We start from the raw sequence: 16,700 nt of genomic DNA, 5'->3' as shown, positions 1-16,700 counted from the left end.
GCACCCCCCTAGGTTGCGAGTACCGGGGACAACGCAGGCGGGATGGGACTCATCATCTCGTCCAAGCCACCATGCTAAGCTTTGGTTCTCATGCAGGGTTGCTATCAGCCTATAGGTTTCGATTATTCCATGCATGCCTTCTTGGAATATGAAGGCCAAGCCTTTGGTTCTCATGGAGTGTTTTCTCATGTAGGGTGATTTCATGTGACTTTTCTATTTGTCTGTTTTATAGTTTGGTCAAAGGAACATGAAAAACCCTATTCATTGGATCACGTGACATCTAGCTCGTAGCTTTCAGTGGAAAGTGGTGATTCCATGTGACTTTTCTCTCTGTCTATTTAGAGGTTAAAGGAGCATGAAAAACCCTACTTAATGGGCACTATGATGTCTACCCCTCTTTCTAGTGAAGTGGTGATTCCATTTGACTTTTCTCTAGTGTATGCTAGAGTTGGTCATAGTAGCATGAATAAAACTAATCGGTGGTCCTCAAGAGTTCTACCTCTAGCATTGGGTCCAAAGATGAGGTGATTCCATGTCAATATTACTCCATCGCCGTCGGTGGCAGCGCATGCGCACTTAGGCCATGTGTCAAAAAGACCCTTTTAATTGTCACGACAATATTTTGACAAGAACCTTCATTTTATTTACATTGCAAGGCCTTCAACACTACATCGCCGACGTGTGTGCACTTGGCCAACTATAATGCCGACTCGTCTGGTCTCGATCATGCGTTATCTTTCGGCTTCGTCGATAGCAGCCTAGAGTCATCATCTTGTAGTCTCGACTATCAAATGCCTATCCATCATCACTCATTGGTGCTCTTATGATTGGTGTCTATACATCTTCTTTGGTTATTCAAGTGGGAACACATTCGGTGTCATGGGGTTCTCCCTAGCTAGAGTCTACCAGTTTAGGTCAAGGTTTCTCGAGGCGTAGTTTTGACATGAGCATCAATCCGATGCATGTGGCGTGGACTAGGCTCTGTAGGCCCTCGACCATCGACATGCCATGATTCTGCATGCCCTAGCTATAATGTGGGTTGTCCCTTTACTCGTCGCGCCCAGCTCGGCTGAACTTTTTCCGAGAACAATCTATTGGAAGCTACCCCGCGCATGACAAATGCAATGGCGTGCACACATACATGTATATAAGCATGGGTGCAAATTTTTCATGGCGTGGTGTGCAGTACTGGTGGTGTGGTACATGGACATGCATGCACATATGGTGACATGAAGCTAGCTACCCAGCGGCATGGACGAAATTAGACACGCTGAGTATAAAAAAGAGAAGTGCAGATGGAAAATACAATTTGGAGCCAAAATCACGGAGCCCCACCCAACAACACACGACTTCCCACCCACAGCACCTTGCCAAAATCACGCATTTTCTCCCCGACCCCCTCCCTGCCGCCGGCAACCACGTCTCCGCCTGCGTCGCCGGCGGCCATCCCAGCCGTTCTCCCCCGACGGCCCCAGTGCTCCCCTTGTCCCCTCCGTCCGCCAGTCATGTCCCGCGCCAATCGAGCCTCAACCGCGCCGCCGCGATACCCAGGTCGCCGGCCTGCCGACCGGCGTCGAGCAAAACGCGCGCGAGACCAGGCGCGGCACTTCCTGATTTTCCGCTTCCCCGTAGTGGCCCTGCAGATCCGTCCCCGTGCGCCCCCAACCACCGTGACCTCGTGCCCGGAGGTCATGGCCGTGCGGGAGGAGCCCTACAGCGGCGTCGCCGGCGCCGTGATGCCCAACAGCAGGTGCTGCTGGAGGTAGGAGTCGTGCCCCAACCCGCAGCCCCCAATCCTCTTCTGCCTCATCTTAAAAGAACGCTTCTTCTTGTGCAGGTAGCCGGAGGAGGGATCCGGGATTGATGGCCGTGCCGCTGGATGCAGCGGTACAACGCAGCACGTGAGACCAATTCCTCAATCTCCTGCCCATGTTTGTAGCTGGATTTTTTCAAGGGAGAAGAAATGCATCTCCTTTTAACGCTTTGGTTGCACATGGGTTCAAATCAGCTGTATGAAAAACATCTGTGCATATATACTTTGAGAAATTCAGAATGGGCATTTAGATGCTATGGTCTGCTGCTGATTAGTACTATTACCCATGTAATTTCTGTTAACGTTTCAAAAAAAATTCTGTTGTTATAGCGAGCAACAGGGATTTGTAGCTGCAGGTGAGACCAATTCCTTGATGTAACTACATGGATTTTGTAGCCCCAGGAAAAAAGTGAAGTAGAATCGCAAATAGTTGGCACGTTTAGTTGCATATTGATGCAAATCAGTTCTGTGTGAACCTTCTTTACATGTATAGTTTGAGCAATTTAGAGAGGACAGTTAGTTGCTATGGTCTGTTCTGGTTAGTGTATTAATCATGCAATTTTCGGTATGTTCAGATTTAATTAATGTCTATGCATGGGTTAAAGCCCATCCACCTGTAGCTCTTGTAATTGCTTTGACACTGTTCAGTTAAAGAAAGTTGAGAATTCATCAGCATCCATGTGTTTGTCAGAAAATTATCATGCTGGAGAGTGACCTTTAAAATGAATGGATCTTACTGTTTATGCGTGTGCATGCAACTCTGCGAGGGTGAAAATCAGTGTATTGCATAGCAGCTGTCAATGTTGAATTTACATGGATTTATGTGCCTGTGCTGCTGTTTATCTCGAAAGCTGCATTTGTAGCTTCCTTGTGCTGCTGTTACCATCTGTTCATGACAAATATACCATGATATACGTGTTTGCTTCGCTGACCATGCTTTGTTCTTGTTCGAGGATCACTGGGAGGACTGAAGGACAGCGGTTGGCTTGTTCTTTGACTCCATGTTGTGTTTAGGTAAAGTTTCTGGTTCCTCTCTATGTCTTGATGATAATGGAGATTTCTAGCCTGTTGTGTTTGTGAAATATGTTGACTGCTGTGTGCAACTGCAATTTTTATTACAGATGTCAGATGGTGATGTTAATTTCAATGTTACGCTGTGGTGCATGTGTTAATTGTGAGTTGTGCTGGAAGTTTACTTTATTTTGGTGCTGGTATTTAGCTAAGTTGTCAAATAGCTTTTGTTTCACCCAATGAATGCTATTTGGTGGAATTGCAGGCTCTCTAAAGTGATAATATGGTCACCGCTTTATTGTTGGCACCGCTTTGGATGAAAAACGTGTTTTTGTCTGATGGATTTGTATCTCACTTGCAAGTTTTGCGCAGCCGCATCTTCATATGCACTACAAGTGAATTTCGATTCGATTCGCTATAGTGCACGTCAATAATTCTTGTGATGGGAGGGATCGGATGTTTTGCTACTGCTATAAATCCTGTGCTATTTGTGTTTTGCTGCTGCTGTTGAGAGTTAGTCTGATACCCAGTTCTTTGTACTGGGTTGGCATGTATTGATTTAATTTAGATGCCCTTTGACTAGGGAAGGATTTGGCCAGCAGCGAAGCGACTCGATGATGGGGACTGAGTTGTTTTCGTTGCAGACCCTCTGTCTGCCCCGTTACAAGACGACCGGCAAAGATGAGTTTGCCTTGCTTCCCGGGCACAGCAAGGTCGTCGAAAGGTACCTTGTTTTTTTCTGTAATATACACGGTGATGATAATTTCAGTATTGTACTGTTGTGCCGTGTGAATTGTGAGGTGTTGTGCTGGGACTTTACTTTAGTTTGTAAGCTGGTATCTAGCTCAATTTTGTCTCTCGAATTGTCTATGATCTGGTTCATGAATTACATACATATTGACTGTTTCTTTTGTTTGTAAATATGTTTGTTTTCTGACCTTAGGTGCCCTTAGGTGCGGGATCTGCCCCCATTCTCACCTTGAACCTTGTTGATGGTTAAGTAGCATAAAATAAGTAGGAGCGGTGAGGTATTATTTGTTGTTGTACGTGACACGTACGAGGTAGGTAAATAAGTATGTGTGGAGCAAGGTAGCAGAATTAGATTGGCGAATCATCAGTAGTTTTGGGAAAGAAAATCAGGCATCAAAGGAGGCGAAGTGATCCAAATGAACATGAGATTAATGTTGATTGGCGAATCAGTATTTCCCCTCTTTTTTTTTTCTGGTGGCGCGTGCGAATCATGTTATTGTGGGGGACGCCGTCCGTTGTTATTGCGCCGCATCACTTTCGAGGGCTGCCAGGATCCACGCCGTGATGGTGAATGTTGGAGAAGATGGAGGGGGGGTTTGAGTTGTTATACTAGCAAATTTTGGTAGAGAAAAAGACGTGGTGTTTGAATTAACCCTGGCCCACCAGAGTTCAAAACCCTAGATTTGACACTTAATTTGGTGTCTCGTAAATACTAAATATTCTTTAGTGACACTTTGGTGTTTGATTACTAATCAAATGAGTACGCGAGTAGGTCGCGCGTGTGTGTGTAAGTAAACCAGTAAGCGACCGCTCGCTAGATGGAGGTGTTGTAGCACATACGTAACGTAAGCAGGTAGTAGTATATTATAGATTGATGAAGGGAGGGCGCGTGTAGTTGAGAAAAGCGTAGACGGTGGAGGGTCCCATTGTGTGATGCATGGACGGATACATCAGTGAATCAGTTGATCGAATGGACAGGCAAATCGATAGTTGAAGAGTATGGTTTGCTTGATTTGATTTGAACCGAAGAGACGCGCGCGTATATATTGATCGGGTGGGCTGAAAGTCTCCGTCTTTTCTTTCTTTCTTTCTTTCATTGTTTATTTCTCCCCCGACGGTACTACTATCAACTGTGCCGCCGCAACCGGCGTCGAGCAAAACACGCGCGAGACTAGGCGCAGCACTTCCCCTTTTATATAGTAGAGAGATAAAAAAAAAGAGGTCATGGAGGTTTGTTCAAATTTGAATGTATTTGTACATTAAAGGCCGGGTGTCTAGATGCGTTTAAATTTTGCACAACCTTGTGATATCCTTTTATGGACAAAGGTACTCCTCTTCGATCTTTTTTAATTGACTGGAATGTAGTTCTAAAGTTACCGGAGGGAGTAGTATTTACTTATATGAAATGTGATGCAAGAAGGCAATTCGAAAATTTCGAGTTTTTTATTTTTTTGATTGCAGCCAATGCAGGTTTTGGTGAGGTAGATGAGTTTAGTATTTTCCTCTTTTTTTTTTTTTTTTTTTTCTGGTGGCGCGTACGATTGGTAGACCGAGTGAAAAAATGGAGCAGTAGCAAGGAATCGAGCTTTCCTTGTGTTAGTAGGTTCTCGCATCCCGTCAATCAAAAAAGAAGAAAAAAAAAGTGCAAGCAAGCAAGGGAGAGAAAAGAAGAAAATAAAGGATTCCCAGCACAGCAAGCGTGCGAACTGCGAAGCGAGGAAAAAGTAATGAATCCATCCATTCGTTTAATTTGGACCGACGACGAGAACCAATTCTTTTTTTTTTTTCGCGGGTAACGTGGACGGTGGCTCGGGCGCTCGAGCGATTGGGTCTACCGTACCGAGTCGCTCGCTTCCCGTGGACCCCAGGTGCACCTCTGCACGTTCCGGTCAGAGCCCGCACGTGGACCAAGGCCCCGAACCGCGGTGCACAACCGGCCCATCGATTCAGGTCCACGACCACGAGGCCTACGACTACGAGACGCTCTCCGACCAAGCGCGGAGTCTGCCGCGCGCCTCGCCTTCCACCCGCCCACGCGCCGTCACGCCTCAAATTACACCAATTCTTCCCAAATGTACGATCTTGGAAGAGACAATACTCGCGGCTTTGTTGCACCAGCTGAGTCGTTGATCCTTCTTCTTTTGGTGGATGATGAATAATTAGCTATCCATTTCTCAACTTTGAGTTTCATGTGGTCATGTATCCTCTCGTTTCCGGCGTCGATGCACAATTCTTCTAGAACCTTGGCATCTTGGGCAAAGAATTGGACGGACTCTTCAAACTCGGAGCGGTGCTTCCTTTCTAACAAGTCTTGCCCGTACTGGAATTTCCTCTTGGCGTCTTCCTGCGACGTGCTGAGGTCGATCCGGAGATCGCGCAACGCCGGGCAACAGCGGAGCAGGTTCTCGATCGCCGCTGCCGCCATGTTGCCGGGGGCCATGTACACTCCCTGGAGGTGAAGGCGCTCGAGCCTGGGGAGCACCGGGAGGAGCTTGGCCTGCCTCTTCTCGTTGGTGGTGGCCATCTCCTCCAGGTGGCGCACCCTCAGCTTCATCTCCTTGGCGTGGCTGAAGCCACGGACGGTTCCCCAGAAGCTCTGGCGGGCGACGCGTGGGTCTCTGTGTCGTACGTAGCCGTACTCGGTGAGAGTCAGTTCCGCCCGTGCCAGATGCGGGGGCGGCGGGCTCAGCGAGATATGCCGGAGAACTCCCCGGTACCGGAAGCGGCGCAGCATGGGCGCGTAGATCTGCAGGGTGCCCTCCTCCTTGAAGGAGCACCTGTCCATGACCAGCGAGATGGCCGTCCGGCAGCGGAGGGAGCGGTTCAGCGGCGGCGGGGCATTGTCACGATGAGAGTCTCCGCGCCCGTTCCCATGGCGCTTCTCGTCGTACTCTAGGAGGACAGAATCAAGGTGGATGATGGCTAGCAACGGCGCGGCGTCGATCATGTCCTGGAGATTGTTGAGAGGCATGTTGCAGTGTCGCAGCCGTAGAGACTCCAGCCGTGGGAAGAACACCGGCGGCGATGTCTGCTCGAGCTTGCTGCAGTTGGTGATCTCGAGCACGCGGAGGGTCTTGGACGGCAGGGAGCCTACGGCGAGCGGGAAGATCCCGAGCCCATGTATGTTCGAGCAGGCCTCATACTTGGACGTCTCGAAGTGCATGGGTTTCCCGTCGTCCGAGTCCGCCGCGGCGATCCGGAGCTCCTCAAGGCGGCGCGCCGCACGGTGGGAGAGCACCCCGGCGAACACGTCGTGCTTGTTGCGCCACCCCGCGTCGCGGTGCAGGAAGTCGCGGACCTTGTCTTCGGTGTGTGCCTCCACGCGGAAGGTGAGCTTCCTGACGGGACCGTCGCCGTCGGCTTCGGCGGCGGCGGCGGCGTCGAGCGCCTTGTGCGCGGCAGCGACGACGGCGTCACGCCTGGCGAAGAAGCGGCCGCGGGCTACTTTGCAGTAGCGGTCGTTGTGGTCGCCCTTGAGGGCGCGGGCCACGAGGTTGACGGCGCCGCAGGAGCGCCAGAGCGGGCGCCATCTCCTGGACAACACGCTGGTGAACGCACCCTCCTGGGCGGGGACGAAGTGGAGGATGCGACGCAGGAGGTCGTCGCTGAGGTCAGAGAGCCGGTCGCCGCCGGCGGCCATCGTCGGCATGCTACGACGAATCAAGCGATTTCGATCGTGTCGATTCTCTTATTGGGATCTGCTTGCACGAATCGGTTGTAATAAAGGATTCAGTACGTCGTCTTCCGGTAGTATTAGAGTAGAGCTCGACGTGCGATTGATCGAGTTCCAGTCCGAGTCGGAGTAGATCAGCTGAACTGAATTTACTTACGGAGTAGCTAATCTGCTTTCAAACGGACTTGCTGTCCATAAATCAGCCCGCCGCTGTCCCGTCATGCCCGGTCCGATTCGAATACGAACACGTATGGCGGTATGATGACTAGAATTCCGAAATTCAAATATATAATGTGCTGTGGACGTGAGTAGCTAATCGATTTGTTGCCGTACGCTATCGCGATGCAGGTCGGACGGAGGCGGCGAGAGGACCGGCTGAGCAAGCTCAGCGACGCCACGCTAGGGCGCATCCTCTCCTTCCTCCCGGCCAAGGAAGCGGGGCGCGCGTCGGCGCTATCGAGCCGGTGGCGCAACGTCTACGCCGGCGTCGACGCCGTCACGCTGGAGCAGCCGGAGAGCCCCATCCCGGACTATGAGGACTATGGGTCTTGGAGCTATGGCCGCCCTGTCGACCCAAACCCGAAGCCGCCATTCGGCACCACCGTGACCGCCGCCCTCTTGGCGCGGCACCTCGTGCCTACGGCACCTGCGCCGCCGCTGCGCGTGCTTCGCGTCGCCCTGAACCATTACCGCCGCGAGGACGCCTCCACGGTGGACCACTGGGTGTCCTACGCCCTCAAGCACGCCGCCCCTGCTCCTGTAGGGCTCGAGCTCGACCTTCGCCTCCGCCGCGTGCCCGTATGCTCCCGTCCATACTCCCTCTGCCGCGCCTCCGGTAGTCGTAAGCGCATCCGATCCACCGACGACGAGGAGGAGGAAGTGAATAGCCGACCGAGGCGCATGTCGGTCTCCGACGACGACGAAAGTTCATTCTGGCCGCAGTACACCGTCCCGAAGATGCTCTTCTCCAGCGCCGCGCTGCGGTCGCTCAGCCTCGGCCCCTGCAAGCTCTCCCCGCCGGACACCATCAGCCTGCCGTCCCTCGAGGCGTTGCTCCTTGTTCGTGTAACCGACTGCGAGCGGAACGTGCAGAGGCTCATCTACGCCTGCCCGCGCCTGGCCGACCTAACGCTCGAGGCCTGCGGGACGGTGACCGCGCTGTACCTCCATGACAACCGCCGACTCCGCAAGCTCGCCCTCCGGTGCTGCCACAGCCTGGTCGTCGCTGAAGTCAACGACAAGCTCCACACCCTGGAGTACCGCGGCGCGGTGCCCGACACGCCTCTCCTGGCCCTTCGTCGCGGCGGCCGCTGGAAACCCACGTCGTGCATGATCGATATCTGCGGCAAGGAGGTCTCGACGGAGAAGGAGCTCGCAAAATTGGGAAAGTTTCTGCAGCTACTCGCTTCCACCAAGCATCTGCACCTGCGGTCTGCACGTCTGGGTTGCGGCGTGGAGCACGACGCTCTGGCAAGGTCGTTTCCTGCCTTCAGGCGCCTCCTCCACCTCGAGCTAACCGGGCTCCTCCCGCACGGCGACGGCGACGGCGAGGCAGCCATCGCAGCCGTGAGCAGGATCCTCCTGCACGCCCCGAACCTGGAGGTGCTCTCGCTGTCTCTGGACACGGACCCCAGCAAAGAGGGGTTGCACGCGCGTGAAAGCTGGCACGACTGCAAGGACGGGAGTTCGTCCGCGCGCACCAGCTGAGGTGCAACAAGTACGAGATCCTCGCCGCGCCGGCGGTGATCATCCCGTGCTTGAGGAAACGAGTGAGGGAGATCAACTTTGCGCATTACCACGGCGGGAGGGCGCAGAGGACACTCGCCAAATTCTTGCTCTGCAATGCTCCCCTTCTTAGAACGCTCTATTGCGGAATTGTTCGGGGCGAATTGTCGATTCAGGACATGCTCAGAGACGAGATCCAAGGATGGGCCATGAACAGGCCGGAAAACTGCATCTTCGACTAGTCGATTAGAACCTACAAGTACTGTAATTTAATCTAGTATAAGTTGATTTTGAGCATATAAACTCTGGCTGATCGATGCATGTCTTAATTTCATCCATATTATAAAACTGCAATAAGTTGTGATTGGAATGGAAGCTATCCGATTTTTCTTTTTTTTTAACAGAAAGGTTTTTCATTAAACTCAACAATATCTCAACAATATCTCTGAAATCTGAGATTACATCTCTGAAAGTGCCGGCTGCATTGTCATGTGTGCTAGAAAGGCATCTCATAATAAAAGGCTTGCCCTGCATCCTAGTAGCTAGTTTTGCTTGGAAGTGAGCTTTGTAGTTTGTACCCCTAGGAACGTGAAAGATTATCTGTCGATGGATGGAAGGGCTGCTGAAGAGAGCAACAAGTTGTGGTCTAATCTGCCAATGACCTGGGTCTTCAATGATGTTACGAGTAGTAGCTGCCGATCGCACAATCTGTGAAGAAGGTGACATGTTGGAGCTGAAGGTGGTGCGCCAGATTTGCTGCAAGTAGCAGACCAAAAGTTTCCGCCTGTAGTGCTGAAGTAACTGGGGGTGAAATAGCTGAGATAAGGAGTCGAGCACAACGCTGATCGCTTTCGACCTGGATGTATATTCAAAGCCCCACCTGCGACTGATGGCTTTCTTGATTGTTATGTTGTGTCCATGCAGCGTCTATGAGGATCTTTGTGCCTGGGATGCTCCATGGATCAGAGATGGTTGTCCCTGGAGTAGGCAACATCTGAAGGGTTGATGTGTAGATACTGTGATGTAACTGGATCTGTATATATCATTTCTTTGGTCTTGGACTGATGAAGCTAGTTTGGGTGTTTCCGACTGCTGAACGAGAGCTTGGGGTAGGTTGTTCTAAATCTTGTCGTCTAGTTTGGCTACCTTCAGTATACCCTGCGTTGCAGCAAACACCTGCCAAGATTTATTATCTTTCCTGCAAAAAAGTTGGTCATTCCTCGCTTTCCAGAGGAACCATAAAAATGTATGATATATTCAAGTGAAGCTAAAGGATGACCAGAGGTGAAAATGGTCTGAATTAAGTCTGAAACAGATCGATTATTTGATGCAAGAACTTCGGACCGAATATACCACGGGTGACTAAACCAGACAGCTTTAGAAAAGGGGCACAGGAAGAAAAGATGCATTTCGTTCTCCATCGTTTCGCACATGGAGCATTCCTCCCTGTCTGATATGAATGGAGAATTTACCTGCCCTTTTTCCGGTAGCAAATGCTCTTCTCAATAGTCTCCATGCAAAAGTCTGAACTCTTGGCACCATGTACTTGCATTTCCAAACCTGTGAAATTAGATATTTTATCTGAAGCGGCACTTCCTTTGATCTTTGGTTGGCTGGGAGTACCAAGTTTGTTATGCAATGATAATAAGCACTTTTTGCCGAGCACACACCTGATGGGGTTAGTTTCCAACAAAGAGTATCTTTTTCGCCTGCTAAAATGATAGGAGTTTGGATAATTTGATTAGCAGTTTGCGGAGTGAAGAGGCTTTGGATAAGAGGGACATTCCATGTCTTTTGGTTGGGTATCCATAGATCTTTGACAATAGCTGGGTAATTATATATGTTTTCTTGGATAATAAGATTGTCATAAATGATTTCCCAGCCCACAAACCAAGGGGTACTCCAAATAGAAATGCCTCCATCAATGAGTTGATAAAAGGGAGCAGAGAACAAAAGATGCCTCACCTTGAGTATAGCTGTCCAGAAAGCAGATTTTGGAGTGTTTGGTTTTGCCCGTCAAAGTGAGGTATCAGGATGATACTTTGATTTGAGAATCTGTGCGAGATGAATATTCATATCAAAGTACCAAACCTTTGAATGACTAGTCAAAAAAATTCATAACACAGTGTTATGTAGAGATCGAATTAACATTGAATGTAATGCAGATGGTGTCCCGGTGTTTAACAATAACATGAGAAGTTCAATTCCACGTCCAGCCAACAAAAGATGACTTTATGATTCTCGCGGACCTAATTAAAATGGGTATCATGCTCAAACTGATACGGTCAGCATAGTTCGTGCGGTATAACAAAAAAATTGACACTGACTTATAACTTTAGCTATGTCCTATGGTAGCAAGCATCTCAATTTCCTATTGTTTTCACAATGCAATCAAGAATTTGGCCAGCCCAAGCCAACCTATCGCTTGCAGTGCATTTTGGCGCCAAATCTTGGGCGAACTCACGGTGGCGAAATCGCTCGCCAAAATATTGGCAGCCAAATATTGGCAGGGCACGTTCAGGCTCAATCCAAACAGCCCCATTTACTTTGGACGCGACTACAAATCAAGCGCCTTACTGTTAGCGAAACCTGGCAGGCAACAGGACAAGTCCCGCGACGCAAATTTTCGTGCTCCCGTGAGATCCCACGTCTGTGGAGATTATCCCCACTAATCCTACAAAACCTCCAGTAGCAAATAAGGCCCAAGAGACTACCACTCGTAGAAAAAAGAAAATTGTCGTTCAGTGAAAGATCAGTACCTCCTTTGATGTTACCTACATCCGCCCAGCAATCTATAAGGTTTTCTTATTTCTTAGAAGTCTGCATGATGAGCTACCTGCATCCGCCCAGCAATCTAGCCAAGTAGCTAGCACTACGAGAGAGAGACTCTAGTCTAGAAAACTAGAAAAGAAAGGGGATAGAAAAATACGGACCTGATGTGTGCGTCGAGCTCGATCAGAAGAAAGAAAAGGAATACGACTCAGCTCGATGTCGCGCTGCCGCCCACGGCACCATCATCAGTTGGCCGGAGATCCAGTCCTGGCCGGCTATCTCCTTCGCTCTCCTTTTAGAAAAAGACGTCAGTACTGCTAGTACTAGGATGGCAAGAAAATTCTATTAACAAATCTTTGCCTCACCGGAGATGGGCCGGAGATCTAGTCGACGGCGACCACGTCTTGACGAGCATAGCGTCGGCTCTCCTCTCCCTCTCCTCTCCTCGACAAAGTCAAAGTCTAAGTCATAGTCACACGCGCAATCCACACGCGGTGGCTGACAGTGGAATTGTACTTATAGAAAGGGAAGGCAGCTTAGAGCTTTGATTAAGGAAAAAACAGGGGCGGGAAGGACATGACATTTCGGTTCTCTCCTTTCGTCTCCTCCAGATCAATCACTTGATGGAGGGCTGAGATAACCATGGTCTATGGTGTCACGCGGATCGGTGACCTGGCGAGTTAACACCCCGGTAAATTAGCTGTTAATTAAGCGAGCTAGTGCAGAATCAAGCGGCCATGCATGCATTCATTCTCTTGGAGTAATTGTTGGTGCGGCTCATTTTCTCTGGTGTTGACCTATTCTCCAGGATCTTACTCCCTATAACCTCTCGGGTTGTAAATCTCTTGTAATCTGTACCGTTTTATTAGGGGAGGCCAACAATAAGCCTAGGCCCACTTTGCAGCCATGATGTGCATTAGTCATAACTTCTCGGGTTTTTATGCATGCAGATCATAACAAATTTCTAGGGAGAGAGCAGTTTTAGGAGATGCCATGATGTGACCAAATTAGTCATTACCTTCTTGGTGTTTGTCATGGACCCAATGCAAGATGTGGCCAATTCAGCCTCGTGCAAGCAACACAGGAGACCGAGGCAGCAGGGAGATGAGCCAAAGTCAGCTATTCACGTGTCCCCTTCCTCTCTATTCCCCTCCCTGGACTCATCTGTGCTTCCTCCTTGCTGTGGATCGATCTGTATCCTTGATATTGAGTGTATAATAGAGAGAAGGCAGTACGTACTTAACAGTATTTTCCTAATTTTGTAGTGATCCCATCAAACCGATATGGAAGGAATATCTCAAATAGTAAGTAGTAAGCGCCAGCAAGACTAAGATTTTTTTTCTTTTGACTTAATTGTTCACCAGCCTGTTCGCTTTCCCTCCTTTGATTGAACGACCAGAAATCAACTCATGAGAACTAAGAACCATCCATTTACAAGGTACCATGCATTAACAATGTACAATGTCAAGCTCAAGATACATCCAGGAAACTATAGTATACATCAAAAATATTATTCAAGAGCTGATGATAGATTGGATCAAGGGTGCTCAAGTAGCATCGGGGAAACCAACTGAATTTGGACATGACAAATCGAAACAAAGACATCTCGCTATACATGCACGTCACCACTCATACTACTATACTTGTGAACAACATATCATCTAAACTAGCAACCCAGATCAACCATCATTCTAATTCCAGAGCTACAAACGTATATAGAAGTCAATCACTCCCGAGCCCCTTGGTTGGCACCCTCTCCACACCAGCCTCCACCGCAAACGCCACACAGTTTTCCTTTTGTGCAGTTTCCAGCACGATTTTGTAGTACCAACCAAAACAGGTATAGTACTCGGCTTTTTTTGCAGCTTCCCCTTTGTCGTTAAGAAGAATAATCTCTGTTGTCCACCGCCTGCAGCAACTGGACTAAGAAAGGTGAGTAGGAAACGCTCTTGATTGGGTCCTGACCTAGAAGTTACACGTCTAACTTCATCATGGTTGTATTGGTCAGTTTGTGCTGAAGTCAATCACTCCCGAGTCCTTGCGAGCAGTTCTTGTGCTGCTGGATGCCATCCCAGAGACATGAAAAAATACCAAATGAGCATGCAAGATGGCCACTCATCACAATAGGAGGTCAATGTATTGGGTTCTCTCTAATGCCGCCATCCACACTTGGGTTACACTGGTATGAGGTGGACTGGGCACCACCTGGGTACCCGAAAACATGCACCTGAAGCCCCCATCACTTCTTCCCCAAGCTGGACAACTATTGCGTGTCTCCAGGAGCCGACAAGAACCTGAAAGGGCAAGAGTTGTTAACATAATATCAATGTGTGTCTATATTAAATGACCAGAATAGGAGTCTTAGCAAATATTGGAAGTTTTGACTTGCTAAATTAACTAAAGAAATCCATGGATGCCTGAAGCATGTAGTGTTTGATAAATATGTCCCACAGATTGCAGAAATTTATGGACACACAACAGTCCAATATCAAGATGTCCTATATATGAAATATCCTCTAAGCTCAATAATCAAAACAGAGTAGCTGAGCATGATGCCCACTCCTAACAATCAACACTAGTCTGATCAGCACTTCTAGCCAAGATTCCTCTACACTTTGCACAGGCAAGCAAAAAATGGATTCATGTTCTATGTAAACATGACCCAACAAATGGAGGAAAGCTTCACCGATGCAAAACTAGATAGATGATGCTAACCAAGCCATAGTTTTAGTACGTGCATTCTCATACATGAAAACATTGTAGACAGAAACCATCAGCTCAGTTCGGCTCAGTCAAATAAAAGTAGGGGCAAGTATAGAACTGAGTTTCAAGTAGTTATTGAAGCTGTATGCCAGATTATTGCAAAAACAGAGCAGGTCCTTTAGCTTTCTGCAGTTCTGCCAGCTAAAGCTGCAGATCAAGCAGTCCAGACCAAAGACAGACACACATATCAACTTCTTTTAGACTTGCTGCGAAGAAGCTGAGCATCTAGTTCCAATTCCAACGCCTGGAATCGATCCAGCATCATGCTTGTGTGCCCGATAAATCTCATCGAAAAATTTATAACTGGAACTAGATTAGATGGTTCATACCAGAAAGGGACCCAAGGGCCATGCTCGCCGCCAGCCGATTCTATCCTCGATCGTATTCAGCGGGCCAGGCCTTGAGGCACACCTGCAGCATGGGCACCCTGAAAAATATGTCTGAATCTATGTGGACATGCAGGACCAAAGTTGGGTTCAGTTTATGATTACATGCAAAATATGAGCATCAGGTACGGCTGCACTAGAGTAAGAGAAACGATCAAGTTATCTGCAAAGTGTAAAAGGAACAAAAGATGATGCATTCTCGAATGCAAACTCACGTTTTGCACTAAGTTGGAACTCTGGTTTGATCGGGCAAAACTAAAAGGTCAATTAATGTTTTTTCCTTTCTGTCATGGCACGAGTAAAACAAGTGGAAGATTTAATGTTGCAAGGAAATAACAATCACAAGCATGACGTATCAGCTTAACTACAAGCCCATACTACAAGTACCTATGAAATATGTCCAGATGGGATGAGTTCACCATGGCTAGCACGTGCATGCGAGCCGGCAAAAAAAAGGTCTGTCTTATCGCTCTTATGGAGAATTCAGGGACATCCTTAATTGGTATATGTTATGTACAAATTAGAAATATGCTTGCTTTTATCCCTTCAAAACTAATGAAATCAAGTATTATATCAAACTATGTATGAAAATGTCTTTTCCTAGTAGTAACTGAAACATCAGAATTGTGACAGGAACATCCTCATTCATCAACCACTGAACTATGCATGCAACGATCAACCATCTATACTGCTGAAATAGCTGAATCAAATGCCAATCAACCACAAACATTTGAAGCCACGCCATGCATATGCACATACTATAGAAGGAAGCATTACCATGCAGTAGCTCATGGTTGCCAGAAGACGCCAGTAGCAACAGCTCCAACCGCAATTTCGGCTGTAGTGGACATGGATCATATTAGCCTACATAAATATAATTCAAAATAGAAGAAAGTAAAGGCAATGAGATTAATAAGATGCAGCCTGCTGGCCTAGCTTTGAGCTTGACCATCTCTGACCCAAAAAAAACACGACAAGGCTATACACGCAGCCATGAAGCATCAAATACACAATGATACAAGATAATGTTGTCCTAGAAAGTAATGCATTCAGAAAATGGCTCAACTTTCTCTAGACACGAAACTTAAATATTTTGATCATGCCTACTCTGAATTGTGAAAACCATCTGCTGTACTATCACAAGGATATCATCAAGCATTTAATGTCCAGTAGCTCTAGTGGTCGAAAAAGATCAAACTGACCAGCTTTCCGAATTCAAACACATCACTAGTATAAGGAGAATGGACCATCAATCTCCAGGTCAAAAGAAAAAAGAATAGACCATCTTCTATACAGAGTTCACTGGTGACAACTACATAGGAGATATTATATTTAGCTGGAAGTGCAAGTAACAGCATTAGCTCTAAACATGAGTGAAAACAAGTAATCATAGCACTATGGCAAAGCAAATGCACTAGGCATACCATTAGCAGTACAAAAAAGATGAAAATATTCGCACATAAATCCAACTTCCTAGATTAACGTTCCAGACAATTATGTGAGACAAGTTTAGTGGATGTGAATCATATTAGCCTGCATTGATACAATTCGAAACAGAAAAAATGAATGCAAGGAGATTAATAAGATGCATCATGGTGGCCTAGCTTTTGAGCTTGGCCATCTCCAACCCAAAAGAAACATGACGAGGCTAGACCGGGAGTTTATCTTCCAGTACCAAACATCACACGCATAGTGCACACACAGCTCAATTTAACTCAAAGCATCCAGCAAAACAAATGCACAACATATATGCTCAATTGGTCATGAATTGATCAAACCATCAGCTAACTAGATAGACTATATCCAG

At 47.9% G+C, this 16,700-nt stretch overlaps 2 long non-coding RNA genes across 4 annotated transcripts; one reads left to right on the top strand and one right to left on the bottom strand.

Moving 5' to 3' along the window:
- Positions 1-2,795: 2,795 nt before the first annotated feature.
- On the top strand, positions 2,796-3,638 carry LOC124707285. The gene is made up of 3 exons (XR_007004796.1): positions 2,796-2,827; positions 2,935-2,987; positions 3,408-3,638. It is a non-coding gene; the product is annotated as an uncharacterized LOC124707285 (long non-coding RNA).
- Positions 3,639-13,832: 10,194 nt separating this feature from the next.
- On the bottom strand, positions 13,833-16,420 carry LOC124707282. 3 transcript variants are annotated; one of them, XR_007004793.1, is made up of 3 exons: positions 15,671-16,420; positions 14,837-14,953; positions 13,833-14,038 (listed from the first exon to the last, which is right to left on the bottom strand). It is a non-coding gene; the product is annotated as an uncharacterized LOC124707282 (long non-coding RNA). The 3 variants fall into 3 exon arrangements; XR_007004792.1 differs by having other exon boundaries at positions 14,837-14,934; XR_007004791.1 differs by having other exon boundaries at positions 14,837-14,918.
- Positions 16,421-16,700: the final 280 nt, after the last annotated feature.

The sequence above is a fragment of the Lolium rigidum genome, chromosome 4, assembly GCF_022539505.1.
Source record: "Lolium rigidum isolate FL_2022 chromosome 4, APGP_CSIRO_Lrig_0.1, whole genome shotgun sequence".
NCBI lineage: Eukaryota > Viridiplantae > Streptophyta > Magnoliopsida > Poales > Poaceae > Lolium > Lolium rigidum.
Note: the sequence above shows the minus strand (reverse complement) of the source record. Positions and strands in the feature narration are given on the sequence as shown.